This window comes from Moschus berezovskii, chromosome 5, assembly GCF_049115385.1.
Source record: "Moschus berezovskii isolate FMDL1 chromosome 5, NW_MosBer_1.0, whole genome shotgun sequence".
Taxonomy (NCBI): Eukaryota; Metazoa; Chordata; class Mammalia; order Artiodactyla; family Moschidae; genus Moschus; species Moschus berezovskii.
The window spans coordinates 89789951-89815936 of record NC_142464.1 but is presented as its reverse complement, the minus strand read 5'-3'; the positions used below and the strand labels follow the sequence as shown (position 1 = coordinate 89815936).

Genomic DNA, 25986 nt, shown 5'->3' with positions numbered 1-25986 from the left:
ATTGGCTTTATTTTTTGGGATTTCCCTGGTGGTTCAGAGTGTAAAGAATTTTCCTACAATGCAGGAGACCGAGGTTCAATTCCCAAGCCAGAAGATCCCCTGGCAAAGGTAATGGTAACCTACTCTAGTAGTCTTGCCTGGAAAACCCAGTGGACAAAGGAACCTGGTGAGTTACAGTCCAAGGAGTTGCAAAGAGTCAGACACGACTGAACAACGAACACTTTGAGCATTTCTGATTTCAGTAAAATAGTTGGAATGGAAATCAGACTGTGTTCTGCTAAAGAAAAATGCAAACTGAAGAAGTGGAGTCAACTTTGAAGGTCATTTTCAATCAGTTTGCCATTTGAGATTTAGAATATTCACTGCGTTCATCACTGAAGTCATCATCTTTCTCTTAAAAGTCATACCTCCTTTGGACTCTGTGTTATATTCACCTAAGCCAAAACAATGAGTTCATTCTACACTGATGCCTCTCTCTGTCTTCTCATATTTGACCAATCAAAAAAATAAAATCTTAACTTCATAAATATATCTGAATTTCAATGTGTGTTCTCCATTTCCATAAAAAATATTCCAGCTTTCTGAGGTAAGCCTTGGGTAGCCAACTTGAGTCATCCTGGTTACCCCAGTGTTAGTGACCCCTTTCACTTCATTTCCAATCCAATAGTCATACACACACACACATACACAATGATATAAAACACACTTACACAAAATGATACACTATGTAAATATACTGTTCAATTTCTTGAATGATCTAGGTTTTCTCAAGCCTCTATGCTTAAATAATCTCTCCTAATTCTAGCAAATTCTGGAAGATTTGAAATTTTCATCAACTACTATGTTCCTGTGGAAGCTTTTATAATCACCTTAGGCTAAATTTTGAGCCCATTTCTTCTTTGGAGACAGCAGAGAATAATGCTAACATAGATGACACAGTTAAGAGTCAAACAAGAACATTTAAAGTAATCCAGTCTGGTAAATTTTTGAAGTTTCCTTCCTTGTTTTTTTTTTATTTATTTTAATTGGATGCTAATTACATTATTGTATTGTTTTTAACTACATAACCAAGTTAGTCTGGAAGTATGAAAAAGTGAGAGTGAAATTCAGGTTTTAGGAGAGGGGGGATATTTTAGAATAGGAACTATGGAAATTACATAACAGAATTGAATTGAATGGAGTCAAGTGAAATGATTTGTGAGTAACACTGTGGCTTAGTGGTAAAGAATCCACTTGCTAATGCAGAAGGCACAAGAGATGTGGATTTGATCCCTGAGTTGGGAAGATCCCCTGGAGAAGGAAATGGCAACCCACTGCAGTATTCTTGCCTGGAAAATCCCATGGACAGAGGAGCCTGGCAGTCTATAGTCCATAGGGTCACAAAGATTTGGACATACCACTCCACTGAGTGCTTAGCAATGGTTGGAAATAAAAATGGTGTGTTTGTCTTCAGAAGTGACTTTAGTACCTTCACTGGTCAGTCTGGGAGTGGTATAAAGGGAAAACAAATTAAGAATTAATCCACATGTAAGGATTAGTAAAAAATCAGTGAGAATTTAAGGATGATTAAAATAGTATCATAAAAATGAAGAAGAATCTAGATTGAGTTAGGTGGCAAAGATAACATGTAAAAATAAACTGTAAAAAGCTCAAGGCTTGGCAATTTCAAGAAGCAGCAGAAGCAACTGAATATAAATTCTAGTGGCCAAGTAAATTTTTTCGGAATTTCTAACAAGTGTGTCACATATATATTTAGTAGTATAATAACCCTGATTAACATTTTGGAACAAGCATAATAGATGCATTCTTAAACATATCTATACTTTTTCCCTCTGCAATCAGCAAAATACCTATCAATTTACACTGTTCTTACAAAGTTACAGAGATTAGGATAATATATAATTGAAAGGATTTGTTAAGCTTTCATCTAGTACTATAAATGCTGCAACATTCCGAGTTTCTATCAAATAAAATATTTACTTTTAAATACAGATTTCTACACAAGTTTAAAACATATATTTGATGCCTAAATTAGCATTACACTGTGGTTCCATAATCATGTAGTTAAAATGATATTTTATGTAATAAATTAATATTTCATTAAGAATAACAGGTACTTTCAAAACAAGGTAAATAAAATTATTTAATATAGAGTAGCAAATTGATGTCTTTTGTAGTGTTCTTGCCTGTTGAATCCCAGGGACGGGGGAGCCTGGTGGGCTTCCGTCTATGGGGTCACACACAGTCGGACACGACTGAAGTGACTTAGCAGCAGCAGCAGGTAGTATAATTTAGCAAGTTAAGAACTTTGGAGAATGACTCCTGCATTTTTAACTAATACAATTTAATAAAATTAAAAGAAAGATTTTTAAATTCTAGGATTATCCCTCTAGGAAAAACTGTCATTTTGAAAAGTTATCAGATGCAAAATTAAATGATTTAAATTCATTGGATTGATGTACTGCTGCTGCTGCTGCTAAGTCGCGTCAGTCCTGTCCGACTCTGTGCGACCCCATAGACGGCAGCCCAGCAGGCTCCTCTGTCCCTGGAATTCTCCAGGCAAGAACACTGGAGTGGGTTGCCATTTCCTTCTCCAGTGCATGAAAGTGAAAAGTGAAAGTGAAGTCACTCAGTCGTGTCTGACTCAGCGACCCCATAGACTGCAGCCTACCAGGCTCCTCCGTCCATGGCATTTCCCAGGCAAGAGTACTGGAGTGGGGTGTCATTGCCTTCTCCGGATGTACTTCTAATCTAGCTTTTAAAAATGCAAATGAGCTTAAACTAGCATTGGCCTTTCAAAAATGCATTAAAAACCTTGCAAATTTAAGACATTTTTTCTGCTAATTTTGGGCTTTTCCCTTGAGACTGTATTGTCTTTGGTACTTACAAGAGTTCCTTCTGTTATATCGACAATAAAAATTCAAAGCAGCAAACATTTATAGAAGGCATGATGAGGATATTTGAGCTACATGAAAGTACCTCTGACTTCACTAATAAATTTACAGGGGCACTATGAAGTAAATTTCTAAAATAAATAAACTGTTTAGAATATAAGATACAGTTGTTCAAATTTTATTTTTTTTCTACATGAGTAAAATAAATTATTTGAAGTTTAATTTATAAAATAGATGCTCTGGGTTACTTAAGAAGCCTCAACTCTCTTAATAGATTGTTGTCTCAATAGCTGTGAAACTAATTGAATATTTTCATTTATGTCCTGTCTTTGTTCTAGTGATTTTAGAATTTGTATATCTTGGTAACCACATTTCCACATTTATTTGTATTAATGACTGTGTTATTGTTTCCAAATGAATTCTTAATATAGACTAAAGGTCATAAATTATATTTTGCTTACTAAAATACATTTTAGAAAACGTTCTTTTTCAGTAGCAGTTTCAGATTCACAGCAAAATTGAGAAGAAATTGCAAAGATTTCAAATTGACTCTTTGTCCTCACACATGCATGGCCTCTTGCATTATCAACTTCTCTTATTAGAAAGGTACTTTTTTTTTCTTTTTTTACTGAGTCTGCATTGATATATCATAATTATGCAAAGTCCATAATTTACCTTAGGGTTCATTCTTGGTGTTATATTTTCTATAGCTTTGGACAAATACATAATAACATTGTAATTAAAATATCATGCATAGTATCTTTACTGCCTTAAAATCCTGCAAGCTCTGCCTATTTATCTCTCTCTTCACCTACACGCTTAGCAGGGACTGATCTTTTCATTGTCTCCATAATTGTACATTTTCCAGAATGTCATACAGTTCAAATCATATAGTTTGTAGCCTTTCAAATTGTCACTTAGTAATATGCACTTGATTCCTCCATGTCTTTTCATGGATCGATAACTCATATCTTTTTAGTGATATGAAATATTGTCTTGATATACCACAGTTTATCAGTTCATGTATTGGAAGACATTTTGGTTGCTTCCAAGTTTTGGCAATTATGAAAAAAGCTACTGTAAACTTCCATGTACAATTTCTGAATAGACCTAAGTTTTCAACTCCTCTGAGTAAATACCTAGTGCCAAAATTGATGAATCATGTGGTAAGAATTTGCTTAGTTGAAATTGCCAAACTGTCTTTCTAAGAGGCTGTAACATTTTGTGTACCCACCAGTGATGGATGGGAAATCTTGTTTGTCCATGTCCTTGCCAGCATTGGGAGTTGGTTTCATACACATAGTACCAAAGTGACATTGTATAAGAATGCATATTTAGGTAGCTGAAGAAAGTTATTGCCAAAAAGTAATGATTATCTCTATCAGGTAGAGCAAGTTTTGAGATCTGTCAGGGACAGTGGAAAAAATATGGAATTCTGATAATATTTTATATTGTAACCTGAAAAGTTATCACATGAGTGTTTGCTTTAACATAATTTAACCTGCATATTTATGTTTTATTTCCTTTTTTGTATGCCTGTTCATTGAAACAACTAAGTGTTAAAAAAACAAAAGAAATAGAGTCACATAGTATTTGGGAATGTACAGTTCCCATAAAAGTAACATAGACATGTGGTACAATCAAAACAACTTTCACTGATCATAACCAGTTCAGTAATTCTGTTAGAGTGTCAACTCTGGATATCAAATTATTAGGTAAGACAATATTGCTTTTAGTTATTTTACAACCTATTTTTGTTTGATCAAAGACTTTTGAATGTCAAAGAACTTATGGCTGGCAATTTAATTTAATTAGATTTTAATCATAAAAGTACAGTAGGCATTTAAGTGATACATCTTATTAAAATTTATTAAACAAACTTCTTAAAATGGAAATTTAAAATATGCAAATTAAATAGTTCAAATTACTTTAATTTTTAACCATCTGTTTTTCTGTTTGCCAAATGAAAGGGAAAAGGAAATAATAAATGATGACATATTACCAAGGAAAAATAGTTGCATTGTAAAATATTTATTAACTTTATTTTTCACTTGGTTAAAGAATAAGCCACTAAACTTAATTTGACCTAGAAAGTAAACATATAAACATATAATAATCCCAGCAGCCCTAATTAGTTGGAGACACTTAACTTTTACCATATAACCTTCAAATCATCTACTTGAATTTACTCTTTGCTTCTAAATCTGTTTTCCCAAGTGTTTCATGTGTCTCATTTCATATTGTTAATGAAATAATTCAATCAACAAGCCAGGTTTGTACGTGAGCAGATTTAGGCTAAGGTGGAATTAAAAGCCAAGCACTCCTATATACATTTTTATTTTCTTTTTTAAAACTAGAAAATGTTTTAAAACCTTTTAGTAATCTATCAAAATTTACCTTTTAACATGATCTTATTTTCTTTACAGGTATCTTTCCTTTGAAAAGATAGATCTTCAGGAAAACAATGTTAATCTGATACATTAACCTTTCTTGTTTTATAATATAAAAAGTATTATAACACTTTGTATAGCTATAATATAGCTTTTTGTAACTAAATCATTGACTTTCTTTTCTCTTATGTTTCATTACATACCTCTATTCAGATTTACTCACTATATTAAGATACACATGTACACGTGCATAGACTTCCTTTGTGGCTCAGAAGGTAGAGAATCCACATTCGATGCAGAAAACCTGGTTTCTATCCCTGGGTTGGGAAGATCCCCTAGAGAAGGATACCCCAATCAGCCACACAATTCAAAATAAAATTATATTATACTGAAATAAAGTGTGAGGAAGTCAAATATTGCTATAGAAGATATGAGTGTTTTCTAGAGATATCACATAGGAAATACTTTTCAATAGAAATTCTGCTTCCTAACATAGAGAACAGACTTGTAAACACAGTAAGGGAAGGTGAGGGTGGGACAAATTGAGAGAGTAAAATTGAAAAATATACATTACCATAGGTAAAATAGATAACCAGACAGAACTTGCTATATAACTCAGGGACCTAAAATCCATGATCTTTGATAACTGGAGGAATGGGATGGGGTGGCAGGCGGGAGGGAGGTTCAAGAAGGAGGTCTGTGCTTAGTCGCTCAGTCATGTCTGACTCTTTATGACCCCATGGACTGTAGCCCGCCAGGCTCCTCTGTCAATGGGATTCTCAAGGCAAGAATACTGGAGTGGGTTGTCATTCTCTTCTCCAGAGTATCTTCCTGACCCAAGGATCAAACCCAGGTCTCCTGCATTGCAAGCAGATTCTTTACCTTATGAGCTACAGGGAAGTTGTATACCTGTGGCTGATTCATGTTGGTATATGGCAGAAACCAACACAACATTGTAAAGCAGTCAGCTTCCATTTAAAGTAAGTAAATTTAAAAGCAAGAAATGCTTCTTCACCTGCTTTGATAGAGAAGGAATGAGAGAGGAAACTAAAATAATCTTAATAAGCTCAACAGTTCAATGCCCAAACAACCTTGCTATTGAAATACTACCTTAATCACCCTCACAACCACCAGTGAGGTTAACTCTGAAAGAAATATTCACATTTCATATTACCAGGGAAGCCTCAAACATCATGAACTTTAATAGTATGACCAAAATATATCATGTGAAATTTACCCCTCAAAGTATTCATATGCCTTCACAGGGCAGGACCTACCAGCTTCTGTGTCATTCAACAAAGACCATCATGAATCATAGTGCTATGAGACAGCTCATTGGACTAGAATCTGGTCCAAAGGAGAACAGAGTACAGCAGTTTGACAGGCAATAATTAATGGAAGAACAGATGGGTTTATAGCTACAACTTAAGATACTTCTGAGGTTTGCAACAAATATTCTTTGTATGGTGACACATGTACAGATGAATACATATTTTTTGGAGGACAAGATTTGATTTTATGAAAAAAATGGGAAAACAAAATTAGGAAAGTGATACTAATGAAATCTTGTTTGCTCTAAATGCTTGTAAAATCTTTTGATGCCCAGGTTATATATTGAATTGAAGTCACTCAGTCGTGTCCGACTCTTTGCGACCCCATGGACTGTTGCCTACCAGGCTCCTCCATCCGTGGGATTCTCCAGGCAAGAGTACTGGAGTGGGTTGCCATTTCCTTCTCCAGGGATCTTCCCAACCCAGGGATCGAACCTGGGTCTCCGGCATTGGAGGCAGACGCTTTAACCTCTGAGCCACCAGGGAAGCCTAGGTTATATATTAAGATGGTTTAAAATAGTGAATCAAGATAACACAAATCACATGATAAATTATTTCTGGAGTAAACCCTGTTTGTGTCCTAGAATTATAGCTATATATAATATTTTGAAATTTAATATTGCAAAGAGTTACTACCCTACTCACACATGTATGCAAATCAAGCAAAACCATTCTCTTTAGTCCTGTCTCTGAAGTAACATGAGCCAATATAGAACTATAAAGGTAAGTAATAATTTTAAGAAAACTCAGAGTTTATTATTTCAATTTATATTATTGTGATGAAGAGTTGAAACATGATCTATTAATTGCTATATATGCAACAAATTTTAAGTATCTCTAACCTTAAATGAGAATCAAGGGGAAAGTGTGATTTGTGACTTGTTAAGCAATATGAGCCAGATGGTGGGACTAAACATTTCCTCTTGGGTGTTCAATGTTATATCAAGGAATAGAAAAGTAAAGTCTGTGTCTCACAAAGAAAACACAAGGTTGAGTATATCCATAGAAGAGTAGATTCAGCCTACTTAAGAGACCTCTGATTACACATTTGTGCTGAATGGTACATTAAAACGTTCACAATTAAATCAGTCTTCAGGCTGGGGAAATACACACACACACAGACAAACACACACACACACACACACACATTGGCATAATAAATTTGAAAACAAATGGACGTAAACCATGCAGGTAACAACAAATAAATTTCTCTCAATTGGTTTAGCTCAGCCCTTTGAAGTGACTAATTGAAATTTTTTCTAACTCACAACTAAAGACATTTTTAGTTCAAACTAGATGGTGACTGCAGCCATAAAATTAAAAGATGCTTACTCCTTGGAAGGAAAGTTATGACCAACCTAGCCAGCGTTTTGAAAGCAGAAACATTACTTTGTCGAAAAAGGTCCGTCTAGTAAAGGCTATGGTTTTTCCAGTAGTCATGTATGGATGTGAGAGTTGGACTATAAAGAAAGCTGAGCAGTAAAGAATTGATGGTTTTGAACTGTGGTGTTGGAGAAGACTCTTGAGAGTCCCTTGGACTGCAAGGAGATCCAGCCAGTCCATCCTAAAGGAGATCAGTCCTGGGTGTTCATTGGAAGGACTGATGTTGAAGCTGAAACTCCAATATTTTGGCCACCTGATGCGAAGAGCTGACTCATTTGAAAAGACCCTGATGCTGGGAAAGATTGAGGGCAGGAGGAGAAGTGGATGACAAAGGATGAGATGGTTGGCTGGCATCACCGACTCAGTGGACATGCGTTTGGGTAAACTCCAGGAGTTGTTGATGGACAGGGAGGTCTGGTGTGCTGCGGTTCATGGGGTCACAAAGAGTCGGACAGGACTGAGTGACTGAACTGAACTGATGATGTTTGTAGGATACTTATGTAGAGAGGCTACTCCTAAATTTGAGTCTTGATATTTTTGGACAAATTTTTATCTGGTGTTTTCTGAAAGGCAAACATTAATCAATCACTTAGTTTACTGCTTTCACTTAGAAATGCTAAATAAGCATACTCTGAACAGGCTTGGTACTGTGAGTCATTATCTAGTTCAGTATATAATTTTCCTCTACAATTTTGCTTTGCTAAAAACTAATTTGGGATTTCTTATCACATATTTTAATGATACAAAAGTAAATGAATATTTAGGCATTCAGGAAAATAACTTCCACATTAATGAGCTTCTGTTATCTCATTAATTTGCCTTTGTCATTCAAACAAAAGTCACTGACTCCTACCTTGTTGAGTCATAGCTATCCCAGAGACCATCTTAAATAGCCAGATTCCTTTCCCACAATGAGATACAAAAAAAAGTACAGGTTGAAGATTCATTCTTTATCTTTCCAAGTTAGCTTGCTATGTGCATACAAAGGAATAAACTGTGCTTAGAGTTTTTAAATGAATGAAAATTTAGTCTATGAAGAATTTTCTGTTTGTAGGAGAAGAAATATAATTTATTAGTTATAATCTAGACCACCCTACCCCAAGGTTGTTATTAGACAAAAGATGTTTTATCTAAGATCATAAAAGCCATTCCTCACTTAATGAGAGTCATGAGAACTGAAGTGGTGGAACACAAAAGAGGATTTTTTTTTTCCCTTGTTGACTTGAAAAAGAGACACAGATGTATAGAACAGTCTTTGGGACTCTGTGGGAGAGGGTGAGGGTGGAATGATTTGGGAGAATGGCATTGAAACATGTATATTATCGTATATGAAACGAATCGCCAGTTCAGGGTCGATACATGTTATAGGATGCTAGGGGCTGGTGTGCGGGATGACCCAGAGGGAGGATAAGGGGAGGAGGGAGGCGGGAGGGGTTTCAGGAGGGGGAACTCATGTACACCCAGGGCGGATTCATGTCAATGTATGGCAAAACCAACCAATATAATATTGTAAAATAATTAGCCTCCAATAAAAATTTAAAAAAAAAGAAAAAGAGGCAAGTAAACCCAGGTTTCAAATATCTGGAAGGAGTAAGACTGGAGCTAGGCAGTGGATTTATGCATGTAGGGAGGAGTTCAATTAGTAGATGCTGCAGCGTGCCTCAGATCACTGCTTTAGGAACTATTTTCCTCCACTGCCATGGGGTTTGACTGCTGAGTTTTTCCTGGGTTACTTCTTCCTGCTTAAAAGAGTGCCTCCACTTAAGGCCGTGCTGTTCTTTACAATGACCTGACTAGGAGCACAAAATCCTTTTGTTTCAGTTCAGGACAACTCTACAGTGACATCCCTGTTTAAGAATTGGTTTTGGTTCAGCTTAGACCTTTATTGGGGCTGAATTGCAGTTCAATTCCTCTTTTTGCTCAGTTTCTTCTCTTTTTTGGAAAGTACTTCCTAGTATATTCCCTGCAAAATAGTCTCCATCTGTGAGTCAGTTTCCTAGGAACTCTAACATAGAGCCCAGGAGGAAGAACAAGAAAAGTTCATTCCAAGGTAGCCAAAGGAAAAGTTTGGTTTAAAAAGATTTATCAGTTTGAGTCTTGACCTAAATTACTTCGGCTACAAACCATCCTTGCTTACCTAACAAAACCTTTAATGAAATAACATCTTTGGAGTAAACTTCTTTACATTGTAAAATGCTTCTAATTGCTGATTCCAGTATTGTCTGGAAAGAGAAACTTGATTTCCAAAAGAAGATAGTCATATAGTGTTCTATAATTTTCATAAACTAGTCTATTGCCAATACTCACATTAGAATTATCCCATGGTCTGGATGAAGCATGTAATTAAATCATCTCTTAAACACATTTGATAAAGATATTCAATCATCCATTTATTAATATGATTCAGTAACTACTAGGAAAAAGGAAGTGGGAAGTACTTGGCCTATGACAGTTGGCATAAGTAAGAGAGAGAAGATTTTTGCACAAATATTATAAGACAGAATATTGGCAAATGTTCTAAAACATGCAAATAAACAACAACGGAGTCAAAGAAAGAATGATCATTTCCATCCAGCTTGGGATCTAAGGGGATCTTATGGTTTCATAAAAGTGATATTAAAGAATATTGGAGGGAGAAAGATGTTGGAGGGAGAAAGATGTCTAGCTGTCTGAATGCTTTGATAAAAGTTTCCTTATTAATTTGAAATTAATTAACAAAAATATGAGAGAAGGAAGAGCTGATATGGAAGGAAAGATGATTGTTATTAAATTTTTCATAGGAACTGACATTAAAGATGACATTTAGAGTTGAAACAGCATAGAATGCGCTATTATCCTGGCATGGGGAAACCCAATAAGGCAACTGCTAGAAACCCAAACAAAATAGTTGCTATTGTTGTTCAGGTAAGATGGCATGGTGTTGCCATCTCTTTAGGAGTTTGCCACAATTTGTTGTGATCCACACAGTCAAAGACTTTAGTGTAAGCAATGAAACAAAGATAGATATTTTTATTGGATTCTTTTGCTTTCTCTGTGATCCAGAGCATGTTGGCAATTTTATCTCTGGTTCCTCTGCCTTTTCTAAATCCAGTTTGAACATCTGGAAGCTCTCGGTTCACATAATGCTAAAGCCAAGCTTGAAGGATTTTGAGCATAACCTTACTAGCATGGGAGATGAGTGTAATTGTCTGGTAGTTCGAACATTTTTTAGTTTCCTTTTTGGGAATTAGGATGAAAATTAACGTTTTCCAGGGCTGTGACCACTGCTGTGTTTTCCAAATTTGCTGAAATATTGAGTGAAACACTTTAATTGCTTCACCTTTTAGGATTTTAAATAGCTCTGCTGGAATTCCATCTCTTCCACTAGTTTTATTGGCGGTAGTGCTTCTGGCCGACTTCACACTTCGGAATGTCTGTCTCTGCGTGAGTGATCACACTATTGCGGTTATCTGTATCATTAAGATCTTGTACAGTTCTGTATATTCCTGTCATCTTTTCTTGATTAATTCTGCTTCTATTGGTTCTTTACCATTTGTGTCCTTTATTGTTCCCATCTTTAGATTAAATGTTCCTTCAGTTCAGTTCAATTGCTCAGTCATGTCCGACTCTTTGTGACCCCATGAATCACAGCGTGCCAGGCCTCCCTGTCCATCACCAACTCCCGGAGTTCACTCAAACTCATGTCCATCGAGTCAGTGATGCCATCCAGCCATCTCATCCTCTGTTGTCCCCTTCTCCTCCTGCCTCCAATCCCTTCCAGCATCAGGGTCTTTTTCAATGAGTCAACTCTTCTCATGAGATGGCCAAGGTATCTCCAATTTAATTGAAGAGATCTCTAGTCTTTCCCCTTCTGATGTTTTCCTCTACTTCTTTGCTTTATCCATTGAAGAAGACCTTCTATTCTCTCCTTGCTATTCTTTGGAACTCTGTATTCATTTGGGTATACCTTTCCCTTTCTCCCTTGCTTTTCACTTCTCTTCTTTCCTCAGTTATGGATGTGAGAGTTGGACTGTGAAGAAAGCTGATCACCGAAGAATTGATGCTTTTGAACTGTGGTGTTGGAGAAGACTCTTGAGAGTCCCTTGGACTGCAAGGAGATCCAATCAGTCCATTCTAAAGGAGATCAATCCTGGGTGTTCATTGGAAGGACTGATGCTAAAGCTGAAACTCCAATACTTTGAGCACCTCATGCGTTGAGTTGACTCACTGGAAAAGAGTCTGATGCTGGGAAGGATTGGGGGTAGGAGGAGACGGGGATGGCAGAGAATGAGATGGCTGGATGGCATCACCGACTCGATGGACATGAGTTTGAGTGAACTCCGGGAGTTGGTGATGGGCAGGGAGTCCTGGGGTGCTGTGATTCATGGGGTCCCAAAGAGTCGGACACGACTGCGTGACTGAACTGAACTGAACTGAACTTCCTCGGTTATTTGTAAAGCCTTCTCAGACAGCCCCTTTGTCTTTCATTATTTTTTCCCCTTTGGGATGATTTTGTTCTCTGCATCCCATACAATATTATGAACCTTTGTCCATAGTTCTTTAGGCACTCTGTTTACTATATCTGTTCCCTTGAATCTATTTGTCACACCCACTGTATAGTCATAGAGGATTTGATTTAGGTCACACCTAACGGACCTAGTGGTTTTCCCCACTTTCTTTAGTTTAAGCCTGAATTTTGATATAAGAGCTGATGCTCTGAGCCAGTCAGATACAGGTCTTGTTTTTGCTGACTGTATACAGTGTTTTCATCTTCTGCTACAAAGAATGCAGTCAATCTGATTTTGATATTGACCATTCGGTGATGTTCATGTGTAAAATCATCTTCTGTGTTTGCTGCAAAAGGGTGTCTGCTAAATAGTATCTTCTCCTTAATTTCTGATGTTGTCATCCCCTTCATCTTTTTTTTTTAACTGTATTTGTGGAAACCTGTGTCCCAGGCATCAGTTCAGTTCAGTGGTTCAGTCGTGTCCAACTCTTTGGGACCCCATGAATCACAGCACGCCAGGCCTCCCTGTCCATCACCAACTCCCGGAGTTCACTCAGACTCATGTCCATCGAGTTAGTGATGCCATCAAGCCATCTCATTCTCTGTTATCCCCTTCTCCTCCTGCCCCCAATCCCTCCCAGCATCAGAGTCTACTCCAGTGAGTCAACTCTTCACATGAGGTGGACAAAGTATTGGAGTTTCAGCTTTAGCATCAGTCCTTCCAATGAACACCCAGGACTGATCTCCTTTAGGATGGACTGGTTGGATCTCCTTGCAGTCCAAGGGACTCTCAAGAGTCTTCTCCAACACCACAGTTCAAAAGCATCAATTCTTTGGTGATCATCTTTCTTCACAGTCCAACTGTCACATCCATACATGACCACAGGTAAAACCATAGCCTTGACTAGACGGACCTTGGTTGGCAAAGTAATGTCTCTGCTTTTTAATATGCTATCTAGGTTGGTCATAACTTTCCTTCCAAGGAGTAAACGTCTTTTAATTTCATGGCTGCAATTAACATCCGCAGTGATTTTAGAGCCCCCCAAAATAAAGTCTGACACTGTTTCCACTGTTTCCCCATCTATTTGCCATGAAATTATGGGACCAGATGCCATGATCTTAGTTTTCTGCATGTTGAGCTTTAAGCCAATTTTTTCAGTCTCTTCTTTCACTTTCATCAAGAGGCTTTTTAGTTCCTCTTCACTTTCTGCCAGAAGGATGGTGTCATCTGCATCAATATTAATAAATAATGCATAGTCATAGTCATAAGAGAAGCAATTGCTGACACTCCTCTCTGGTATGTCTGGCAGCTTTGGTGAAGGAGGCAGAGTATCAGTTTGTCATTAAGCCTTCCAAAATTTAGGCACTCCCTGCTCTTATTATCCTGCACACTAGATCCTAAAGGGGTAAAGACCATTTGTCTACATCAGCGTGAATTAAGGGCTCTTAAGTGATATTAGAACTGATTGTTTCTGCACATTTCAATTTTTCTCTTCTATAGCTGACTCCCCAAATATTTTGTTTCTAATTTTTATGTAAAAGTCAAATCATTTACATGAAATGTATCCTATTTATGCTTAATTACTATTGCCTTGTAATAAATATAACCTATGTGAGATTACCATTGTTCTATTTTCTGCTTATTTTCAATATTACCATCTATTAATGAACTTTCATTTTTATATAATTCCTTGCTTATTTATCAAAGTAATTTGCCCTTACACATATACCATACACTTACATTCTAAATTCATAGAAAATACAGAATCTTCATTTACAGTTGCATTAGTGTAAAAATGTGATCATTGATAAAACATTTCAAAAATTAGTAGACATCATAATTCATACATTGAAAATATCAGGACTGAATTAGAACATACATATTCTATTCTTTTCAATGGTTTATAAGACCCTGATACAGAAATCCATTCAAAGTAAGAATGAAAGCAGCCATTATGAAACTAAGAACAGTAGTAGTTTAATAGCTCACAATAATGTCTCTTTGGAACAAGGCAATTAACTGTTGCATCCGATGAAAACAGCCATGGGAATTTAGGTAGGTGAAGTGTAATTAACTAAATTAGAAGTAATGAAAATGCTTCACTTAAACTGTAGCAAGATTGTATAGAGACTTGATATACTACAGTGGTTTGTGGTCCATTTGAACTTCTACATACAATTAAAAGACATTTCCTCTAAAAAAGATCAAGGGATTTTTATCAGGGAAAATTGCCACTGCTTGCCAGTTCTTTCCTAATGAACTTTAAAACTCCTATATTGTACATGTGCCAATTGGCCCCATTTTGTCTGCAGGCAGGTGGTTGATGCCATGCTCTTCTTACTGTTATCTGGGTGATAATAGTTTTGCTATGGAAAATCTCTGTGTCCTTCCAATCAAGTCTCAGACACAAACTCTTGCAGTTAGTAAGTATCTAACAAGTACAAAGGAAATGACATTAAAGGTCAGTGCTAGATATGATATTAAATTAGAGTCATAAGATTTAGTAAAATAAACTTTTATTATCTATTGAATAATTGAGCTAACAATTACAAAATTATCATTTAGATTATGGCCTTTAAATCTATTTTAAAAGGAAATCCATGATACAAATGCATCTATTTATGCAAATGGTATTTTATAAAGGGTGGACTCAGAAATTATGTATTTATTGGTTTTTGATTGAGAATAATTTTCCCTTAATTTTTTATCCATCACTTTGTCAAAAATACACATCATGAAATCAATATAGGCAGGGGTGTTTCAGCCATCTGATCACCATCCACCCAAAACATTAAAAACATGTATTAGAAACTTAATTTGAATGAATTAATGTCACCCAAATTTTGAGCTGTCTTCTCAAATCTCTACTGTGCATTGCAATCATAAGAACATATCCAGCCAGAGTGTATTCTTACAGAGGCTGTTCGTAGATAAATTGAACAAAAGGCCATGAGATCATAATTAAAAGAATTACATTAGTTCTGTTTCTTTCTTAACTAAAATAATAGATTATTTTGCTTAAAACATTTGAAGCATAAGAAGAAATAAAACAAAAAACCTGAGCTTTCCTAGTGGCTCAGCAATAAAGAATTTGCCTTCCAGTGCAAGGGACATGTGGAGAAGGAAATGGCAACCCACTCCAGTGTTCTTGCCTGGAGAATCCCAGTGACAGGGGAGCCTGGTGGGCTGCCGTCCATGGGGTGGCACAGAGTCGGACACGACTGAAGTGACTTAGCAGCAGCAGCAGTAGCAAGGGACACGGGTTGAATCTCTGATCCAGGACAATTCGACATACCATGGGACAACTAAGTCCATGCACTACAACTACTGAGCCTGTGCTCTGGAGCCCTGGAACCACAACTACTAACCCTGCCGCTACTGAAACTCACATGCCCTAGAGGCTATGCAAGAGAAGCCACCACAATGAGAAACCCATGCACTGCAACCAAAGAAAAACCGACATAGCAATGAGGACCCAGCACAGCGAGAAATAAATTTTTTAAAGAATATATTATTATTTTTCCATAAATACATTTTTATTTTAATTTAAAGGACATTTTAATTATATATATTAATATATAATATATTAATGTATTATATTTATCCATTTAGCAAATTTCCAGTATACTTTAATTGTGTCAGAAATTATAATTTCAAAATACAGCTATGCCTATGTATGGAAAAACTACTCTTCAAGAAAAAGATTGACAGCTCCCAACTGTTTAGCTGAAAAATATTCTTGTTGATGGTGTTTTTGTTAAAGTGGTCATCATTTATCTCCTCACATTTGAGTATTAAATTCTGAAATAAGAAATGCTTTATGCTTGCCTCAGTGTTTTAATAGGGTTTGAAAAGTGACATTTGGAATTCAATAAAAAAGAAAAAAGGATATTCACCTTTTAATTCAAAATTATATTCTAAATTAATAAAAATTATGTGACCAATTCATATTTCATTTCCTAACTACATTTTAGTGTCTTATTTCTCTTAATATTGTAATCATTATAAAATCTTAATTTTTTTACATTAGTAGAAACATTAATTGGAGGCTTCATACAAATAGTCACATTATATATTTTGCTGTAAGATTATTAACAAAAATGAGAAAATATTAATCAAACTTTTAAATTTGAAATAAATTCAAAGATTGATTTCATGTAATTATTTTAAAGACCTTATTCTTAATAAAAATAATATTTAAAATCATAGATCTGTAAGAATTTGTGTGAGTTAGATACAAACTTTCAGAGAAAAATAACTTATTTGTACATAAAATGACTAATAGATGTTAATAGAGTTCTCACCTTCAATATCAAAAGGTAAAAGAGTGCACAAATATCTATAAAATATGAGGAAAATCAACTGTGTCCTTAGATTTTTTATCTGGTTAAATTTATGAGAGAAAACAACATTTTGTATCAAGCAAAGTTTTCAGAAAATCTCACCCATAATGTTTTTTCTAAAGGATAAATATATTTACTTATTGAAGTACCAAATGCAAAAAAAAAAAGTTTAGTTCTAAATGTTAATTTATGTGCAGACGTAAAACTATGCATGTATATTCTCTGAATACAAAAGGCACTGCATCAATGTAATACCAAAATGACTGAGAAGTATTGTCAGTCTCTGAGCCTATTATATCCTAGGAAATTCATAAGCAACAGAACCCCAAGGATTACAGAATCAACATTCATTATTTCCCTCCAAAAACTACACTCTAGCACATAAATTCCAGCTGCTATGGTCTGAACTACATAAGGTGTTGAGAAGCACATCAGTGCTTCTCAAAGTACATCTGCCTTCATTGTACTTTTAGAACCTGGAAACTTGCACCTGGAAAATTAAAGGCAAGAAAGAGTCTTTCAAATTTACTTGGACTTATCGCTACAAACTCAAATATGTTCCACACATTTTAGATTCTAGAATTTAATGTTGTTATTATTTAGTCTCTCAGTCATGTCTGATTCTTGCAACTCCATGAACCTCAGCATGCCAGGCTTCTCTGTCCTTCACGATCTCCCAGTGTTTGCTCAAACTCAGGTCCATTGAGTCAGTGATGCCATTCAACCATCTATTCCTCTGTCGTCCCCCTGACCTGCCTTCAATCTTTCCAAGCATCAGGGTCTTTTCTAATGAGTTGGCTCTTTGAATCCAGTGGTCAAAGTATTGGAGCTTCAGCATCAGTCATTCCAATGAACATTCAGGGTTGATTTCCTTTAGTATTGACAGGTTTGATCTCCTTGCTGTCCAAGGAACTTGCAAAAGTCTTCTCCAGCACCACAGTTTTTGAAAGCATCAGTTCTTCAAAACTCAGCATTCTTTATGGTCCAACTCTTACATCAGTATAATTCAATAGAAAGTTCTAATCTGGATTTGGTCTGTTCTACTTAATTCCCTTGTTATTCTGTAAATTCAAGGAGATTTTTTTTCCATAAATGATCTTACATACAATGCAGTTTTATTTCTTCACTATTCTACATCTGTCTCACATCTTCTGTCCCCTTTTTATGTAGTGAAAAAGCAAAAAAAAAAAAAAAGTAAGTTTCTATCAAAGTAAGTTTATGCTGCAATTATAATTAATTATTCATGATGCTCAATATATAAGCTATTTCGTCAGGTAATGTTTTGTTTTTGAAATGATTGAGTAAAAAACTAAAATATTTGAGAGTTTTTATGAGTCAAACTCTACCAGAAGCTTGGAAAATTTAATATAATTAAATAGGCAAGTACCTAACAGTTTCAAATATAATCAAGAAAACATAATCTAAATCCTAAAATAGAGATTTAATCATTTATATTGACAATAGATAAACTGTTTGAGACATAAATATAAAATGCACATAAACCCCTTATAAAATTAGACAAAAAGAGTAGGTGGTTAAAAGAAATATTTTAGAAACTATTCATCTTTTTAAAAATCACTAAAATAATGAATTCTGCTTTCAATAATATTTATTGAAAAAATTTAGAGGTGTAGATCTGGACATAAAGATTTCAATTTTAAGTAATTTCAGTAAGGATATTATACTAATGCGTTAGATCTTGAATACACATTTCCAACTCTAATCTTTTGTGGCATATTATCCCGCACATAAAGTTCTCAATAAGTATTTGTTAATATTTACTTTTAAAATAGGAGGGTATTAACTAAAATTTGCAAATATAAAAATGATTCTAGGGTTTTCTACACCATCACTTTGTTTGGGTGATATAATGAGAAATTAGAATGGGCTATTCTTACAAATTAAAACTATGAGCATGACAAAAATGTAAATATAATGTGTATAATGCAGGTACATATATTTACCTCTAACATCCCCATCACTTGGAAATGTATCACTTAAGCTATTCATACCTATAACAATTCAGAACGTGGAGCCATGGTACATCATTAGGAGAATAAATGACTATTCTTTGATATATTTAACCTAACTTTAAGATTAAAATATTTTATGTGTTGAAATAAATAGTTCTCATTCAGCATACATTATTAATATACATTTTAAAATTAAAAAATCACCATATTTTTTGGAATAGAATAATTAGATATTATTTGTTCTTGTATTCTAAAAGTAATAGACTTACTGCAGAAAGTGGGTTTTATAAAGCTTGTAGATTATTAAAATCCTGCTCAGTTGATCACTCTGAAAGTGAGCATGAAGCAATCATCTTAAATGTAAATCCAGCAGGGGTTATGGTAATTTCTAAGGATGACATGTTAATAAAAACTTGATGCAATTTGCATCATAAACTAATGTAAAATGTTGTATACTTGTGTTTTGCTACTTTACTGCTGTGCATATTTTAAATATCTATTATATAAAAGTAAAAATTTTCTCAGTGTTTTATCCAAGATTATATAATATTTAATATCACCTGGGCTTCCCAGGTGGTACAGTGGTAAAGAATCTGCCTGAAATGCAGGAGACCCAGGTTCAATCCCTGGGTTAGAAAATCCCCTGAAGGAGAAAATGTCAACCCACTACAGTATTCTTTCCTGGGAAATCCCATGGACAGAGGAGCCTGTTGGGCTGCAGTTCATGGGGTCGCAAAGAATTGGACACAACTGAACAGGAGCATGATTTTGTTTTTTGAGACTTCCCTGGTGGTTCAGATGGTAAAGCATCTGCCTACAATGCAGGAGACTCAGGTTCGATCCCTGGGTCGGGAAGATCCCTTGGAGAAGGAAATGGCAACCCACTCCAGTACTCTTGCCTGGAAAATCCCATGGACACAGTCCACAGGGTGGCAAAGGGTCGGACACGACTGAGCGACTTCACTTTCACTTTTATACAATAACTGAAAAGTCAAAGCTGAAGAAGGAACAATAAAAATGTGAGATTTGGGATTTTATGAAAAGAATTAAAATTACAAAGTGATATTTAGCTGGGCAGCTTTCACGGGGTGGGTTTGGAGAGGCGATCGATTCAATAAAATATGATATTTGGAAGGTGAGCAGATACGGGAGTTATCAGAAAAAATTGGCATGGAAAGAATACCTACTGATATGGAATGAAGAATCAACAGGACTTTGGGTAACTCAAAAAAAAAGAAATAAGCTTAAGATGATCTCTAAGGTTTTATATGGCAGATGATAAAGTGTCTGTGATAATGATGATGCAAATTATAGACAGGGTCATTGATAACAGGATTTCAGTTAACTGGGGGAAATGATTTTTGTTTTAGACATTAATCAGCTATTCAAGTTTGAGCTTAAATATTTTACATAGGCATAAACAATGTTTGGATGCTCTTACTGTTTTAGTATACAGTATAAAAAAATTCATTTTGGAGCTCTAAAAATTAGATATGAAAAAACTCATATAGAAATTATAGAATACTAAGTCATAAAGACTGCTGGGAGAAATATCAATAACCTCAGATATGCAGATGACACCACCCTTATGGCAGAAAGTGAAGAGGAACTCAAAGGCCTATTGATGAAAGTGAAAGAGGAGAGTGAAAAGGTTGGCTTGAAGCTCAACATTCAGAAAATGAAGATCATGGCATCTGGTTCCATCACTTCATGGGAAATAGATGGGGTAACAGTGGAAACAGTGTCAGACTTTAATTTTCTGGGCTCCAAAATCACTGTGGATGCTGATTGCAGCCAAGAAATTAAAAGACGCTTACTCCTTGGAAGAAAAGTTATGACCAACCTAGATAGTATATTAAAAAGCAGAGACATTAGTTTGCCAACAAAGGTCCTTCTAGTCAAAGTTATGATTTTTCCAGTGCTCATGAATGGATGTGAGAGTTGGACTGTGAAGAAGGCTGATAGTCGAAGAATTGATGCTTTTGAACTGTGGTGCTGGAGAAGACTCTTGAGTCCCTTGTACTGCAAGGAGATCCAACCAGTCCATCCTAAAGGAGATCAGTCCTGAGTGTTCATTGGAAGGAGTGATGCTGAAGCTGAAATTCCAATACTTTGGCCACCTCATGCGAAGAGTTGACTCACTGGAAAAGACTCTGATGCTGGGAGGGATTGGGGACAGGAGGAGAAGGGGACGACAGAGAAAGAGATGGCTGGATGGCATCACTGACTCTGTGGACATGAGTTTGAGTGAACTCCGGGAGTTTGTGATGGACAGGGAGGCGTGGCATTCTGTGATTCATGGGGTCGCAAAGAGTCGGACATGACTGAGAGACTGAACTGAACTGAACTGAAGTCATAAAGACTTAGACTTTTTAAGTGACTGGAGCCAGACATCTTGGAATGTGAGGTCAAGTGGGCCTTAGAAAGCATCACTACGAACAAAGCTAGTGGTGGTGATGGAATTCCAGTTGAGCTATTTCAAATCTTGAAAGATGATGTTGTGAAAGTGCTGCACTCAATATGCCAGCAAATTTGGAAAACTCAGCAGTGGCCACAGGACTGGAAAATGTCAGTCTTCATTCTAATCCCAAAGAAAGGCAATGCCAAAGAATGCTCAAACTACTGCACAATTGCACTCATCTCACACGCTAGTAAAGTCATGCTCAAAATTCTCCAAGCCAGGCTTCAGCAATATGTGAACCGTGAACTCCCAGATGTTCAAGCACGTTTTAGAAAAGGCAGAGGCACCAGAGATCAAATTGCCAACATCCGCTGGATCATGGAGAAAGCAAGAGAGTTTCAGAAGAACATATATTTCTGCTTCATTGACTATGCCAAAGCCTTTGATTGTGTCGATCACAATAAACTGTGGAACATTCTGAAAGAGATGGGAATCCCAGACCACCTGACCTGCCTCTTGAGAAACCTGTATGCAGGTCAGGAAGCAACAGTCAGAACTGTACATGGAACAACCGACTGGTTCCAAATAGGAAAAGGAGTGCGTCAAGGCTGTATATTGTCACCTTGCTTATTTAACTTATATGCAGAGTACATCATGAGGAACGCTGGGCTGGAAGAAGCACAAGCTGGAATCAAGATTGCTGGGAGAAATATCAATAATCTCAGATATGCAGATGACACTACCCTTATGGTAGAAAGTGAAGAGGAACTCAAAAGCCTCTTGATGAAAGTGAAAGAGGATAGTGAAAAGTTTGGCTTGAAGTTCAACATTCAGAAAACAAAGATCATGGCATCTGGTCCCATCACTTCATGGGAAATAGATGGAAAAACAGTGGAAACCGTGTCAGACTTTATTTTTTGGGGTTCCAAAATCACTGCAGATGCTGATTGCAGCCATGAAATTAAAAGACGTTTACTCCTTGGAAGGAAAGTTATGACCAACCTTGATAATATATTAAAAAGCAGAGACATTACTTTGCCAACAAAGGTCCGTCTAGTCAAGGCTATGGTCTTTCCCGTGGTCATGTATGGATGTGAGAGATGGACTGTGAAGAAAGCTGATCACTGAAGAATTGATGCTTTTGAACTGTGGTGCTGGAGAAGACTCTTGAGAGTCCCTTGTACCGCAAGGAGATCCAACCAGTCCATTCTAAGGGAGATCGATCCTGGGTGTTCATTGGAAGGACTGATGCTAGAGCTGAAACTGCAATACTTTGGCCACCTCATGCGACGAGTTGACTCACTGGAAAAGACTCTGATGCTGGGAAAGTTTGGGGGCGGGAGGAGAAGGGGACGACGGAGAATGAGATGGCTGGATGGTATCACCGACTCTGTGGACATGAGTTTGAGTGAACTCAGGGAGTTGGTGATGGATAGGGAGGCCTGGCGTGCTGTGATTCATGGGGTCGCGGAGAGTCGGACACGACTGAGCGACTGAACTATACTGAACTGAACTGAGAGAGTATGTACTTAGGTCTTTCATGTAACAGAAAGATGGAGGATCAACGAGTTTAAGTAATGTTTATTAAATATATACAGAGAAATTTTGAGAACTGGTTTTGCAATAAAAATAGAGTGTACTTTAATTTCAGAACTGTTGCTTCACTATCATGCTGCCTTCCAATCAGTGTGAGTGCAGTGTCTCTGGTTGAATTGGATTCAGTCTTATGTAATTTAGATTTTGGAAAGAATGTGGCAATAATTATAGATATTTTATATCATACAGGTGTCTTGTGATTAGTTATAAAGCATGAAATTAGACATTTGGTACAGCTTAAAAATTTGGCATTTTTAAACTCAGTTATCAAGTTTAAAAATGAATAAATAAATTTCTAAGCATATAAGCATACCTATTTTAATAATTTGAGATGAAATCAATTTGATTTAGAAAATATGCTTTTTAGTTACAAATTGTTCTAATAGGCCATTTTCCACTATTCTACGAGTCATTTTTGTAACTTGAGGGCAAGGCCAAAACTATCTGTTTTTAGTAAAATTATGAACTAGAGTATTTCTTTTATAGCATTATATTTTTCAAAAATTGATATGGCATAAATACATACCATGGTAGGAAAACAAAATTATAGTTCAAGTAGAAAATATTTTATTTATCAGGACAATTAGTATACATCTATGTATGGATGTGAGAGTTGGACTGTGAAGAAAGCTGATCGCCTAAGGATTGATGCTTTTGAACTGTGGTGCTGGAGAAGACTCTTGAGAGTCCCTTGGACTGCAAGGAGATCTAACCAGTCCATTCTAAAGGAGATCAATCCTGGGTGTTCATTGGAGGGACTGATGCTAAAGCTGAAACTCCAGTACTTTGGCCACCTCATGCGTCAAGTTGACTCACTGGAAAAGAGTCTGATGCTAGGAGGGATTGGGGGTGGGAGGAGACGGGGACGACAGAGAATGAGATGGCTGGATGGCATCATCGACTCTGTGGACATGAGTTTGAGTGAACTCCAGGAGTTGGTTATGGACAGGGAAGCCTGGCATGCTGTGATTCATGGGGTCGCGGAGAGTCGGACACGACTGAGCAAATGAACTGAACTGAACTGAACTGATTACAATCTATTCCTAATTAAGCTATTACTTTTAGAAACCATAAGCATATGGAAAAATATACAACAGAAATGGTTTACTACCAAGATAAATACGACTTGCCCATAACATGTTCAGTGCTCCATCCAGTATGGTACAGAAAAGTAATAGTAAAATAACTGCCGATTTTCAATAGGCTATATTATCATTTGTTTAAAGTGTACAGAGCTTCAGTTATAGAAGGTAAACAAGTCCCAGAAATCTATACAGCACAGTGCTTATAGTGAACAAAACTGTGTTGTATACTTAAAGTTTTCTAAGAAGGTGGATATTAGTATGTTAAGTGCTTACCATACACATGTAACAATAATAATAAAGTGTATGGCAAACAACTATAAGAGGTGACAAAAATATTTATAGATTTGATGATGGAGATGTTCTTAGAGTGTATATTTAGTGTATTTTATATGAATCTGCAAACTCATCAAGTTGTAAAGATAAGTGCAGATTTTTCCGTTTACTTGAAATTCTAGCACAGGCAAATAGATAACCTCTTGTGGGAGATGCAGGACTTGGAATTATTGGGGGCTTCCCTGGCAGCTCAGCTGGTGAAGAATCCCCCTGCAATGTAGGAGACCTGGTTTGATTTCTGGGTTGGCAAGATCCCCTGGAGAAAGGGATAGGGTACCCACTCCAGTATTCATGGGCTTCCCTGGTGGCTCAGACATTAAAGAATCTATGCCTGCAATGCGGGACCTGAGTTTGACCCTGGGTTGGGAAGATCCCCTGGAAGGGCCATGGGAACCTACTATAGTGTTCTTGCCTGGAGAATCCCCACGGACAGAGGAGTCTGGCAGGATACAGTCCATGAAGTTTCAAAGAGTTGGAAATAGCTGAGCGACTAAGCACACAATGAGGAAACGTTTGGCAGTGACTGTGCTCTTCTATATCTTTATAGGATTTTGACTTAACAGTTCTTGCGTTGGTCAAAACTCAACTATTGATAAACAAGATTCATAAATTTTAGTTACTTTTATATTCTCTTTCTCAAAAAAACTTAAATAACAAACTTCTTTTGGATAGGCATGCCAAAATATTTAGAAGTTGTATGTCAAGGTCTGTAACTTTTCTTGAATCACAATAAAAATTTAAGATTGGTTGATTGATGGCTGTAGGGACTAAATGGTGGATAAGTATGACTTGAAGTAAATACTGTAAAATACTAATTGTAAAACATTTGAGGTGACCATATGTGTGTTAACTGTAGCTTTCCCCAATTTTCTAAATGTTTGAAATGTTTTATGTAAAAAAGTTCTAAAAAAACTCATACTGAGATGAGACTATATATTCACTGGGATGTCTAAAATTAAAAATATGGGCAATCTATTGGGCAATTTGCCTTCTCAGAGACTACTTATTAGAACATAAGTTGATACTACAACAGTGGAAGACTCTCATAGTTCCTAACAAAATTAAATATATATGATATACTATGGACATAACAATTTCACTCTTAGGTGAACACAAGAAATTCTCAAAAGTAAAAGATTGTTTATAGCAAGATTATTCATATAGCTCCAAATTTGAAGCAATGTAAATTTCTGTGTGTACACATACACACACACACACATATATATATTAGTCTCTTCGTTTACAACACTGTTAAGCACCAATGGGATGGAATGGACTATAACTATACAAAAAACTTGACAAATCACTAATGTTAACATAATGTTTACTAAAAAGAGCCAGATATAAAAACTTAAGCAATTGTATGCATTTGAAGTTCAAAACGAGTGAGAACAAGTCTATCACTTTAGAAATCAGTTGTTGCTACTTTTAGAGAGTGAGGGTATAATCTTAGAGGAGGGAATGGCAACCTACTCCAGTACACTTACCTGGAAAATCCCACGGACCGAGGAGCCTGGCAGGCTACAGTCCAAGACATTGTAAAGAGACAGATACAACTGAGTGAGCATTCATGAGGGTATAAATGGATAAAGCATGAAACATGCTTGTGAGCTACTTTTTTATTTCTTGATATTCACAGAAGTTATACAATACAGGTATGTTTATTTTATGGCAATTCCTCAAGATGAATTATTTTTACATATGTGACTTTGTATATGTTATATTTCATTAGTGATATTTGTGATTTTATCCAGCAACCTAATAGAAAAT

At 36.2% G+C, this 25986-nt stretch overlaps 1 pseudogene; it reads left to right on the top strand.

Annotated features, from left to right (window-relative positions):
• The first annotated feature begins 10821 nt into the window (after window positions 1-10821).
• The window catches only part of LOC129561660 (WD repeat-containing protein 5-like), a 44527-nt pseudogene continuing 29362 nt past the window's right edge, over window positions 10822-25986 (top strand).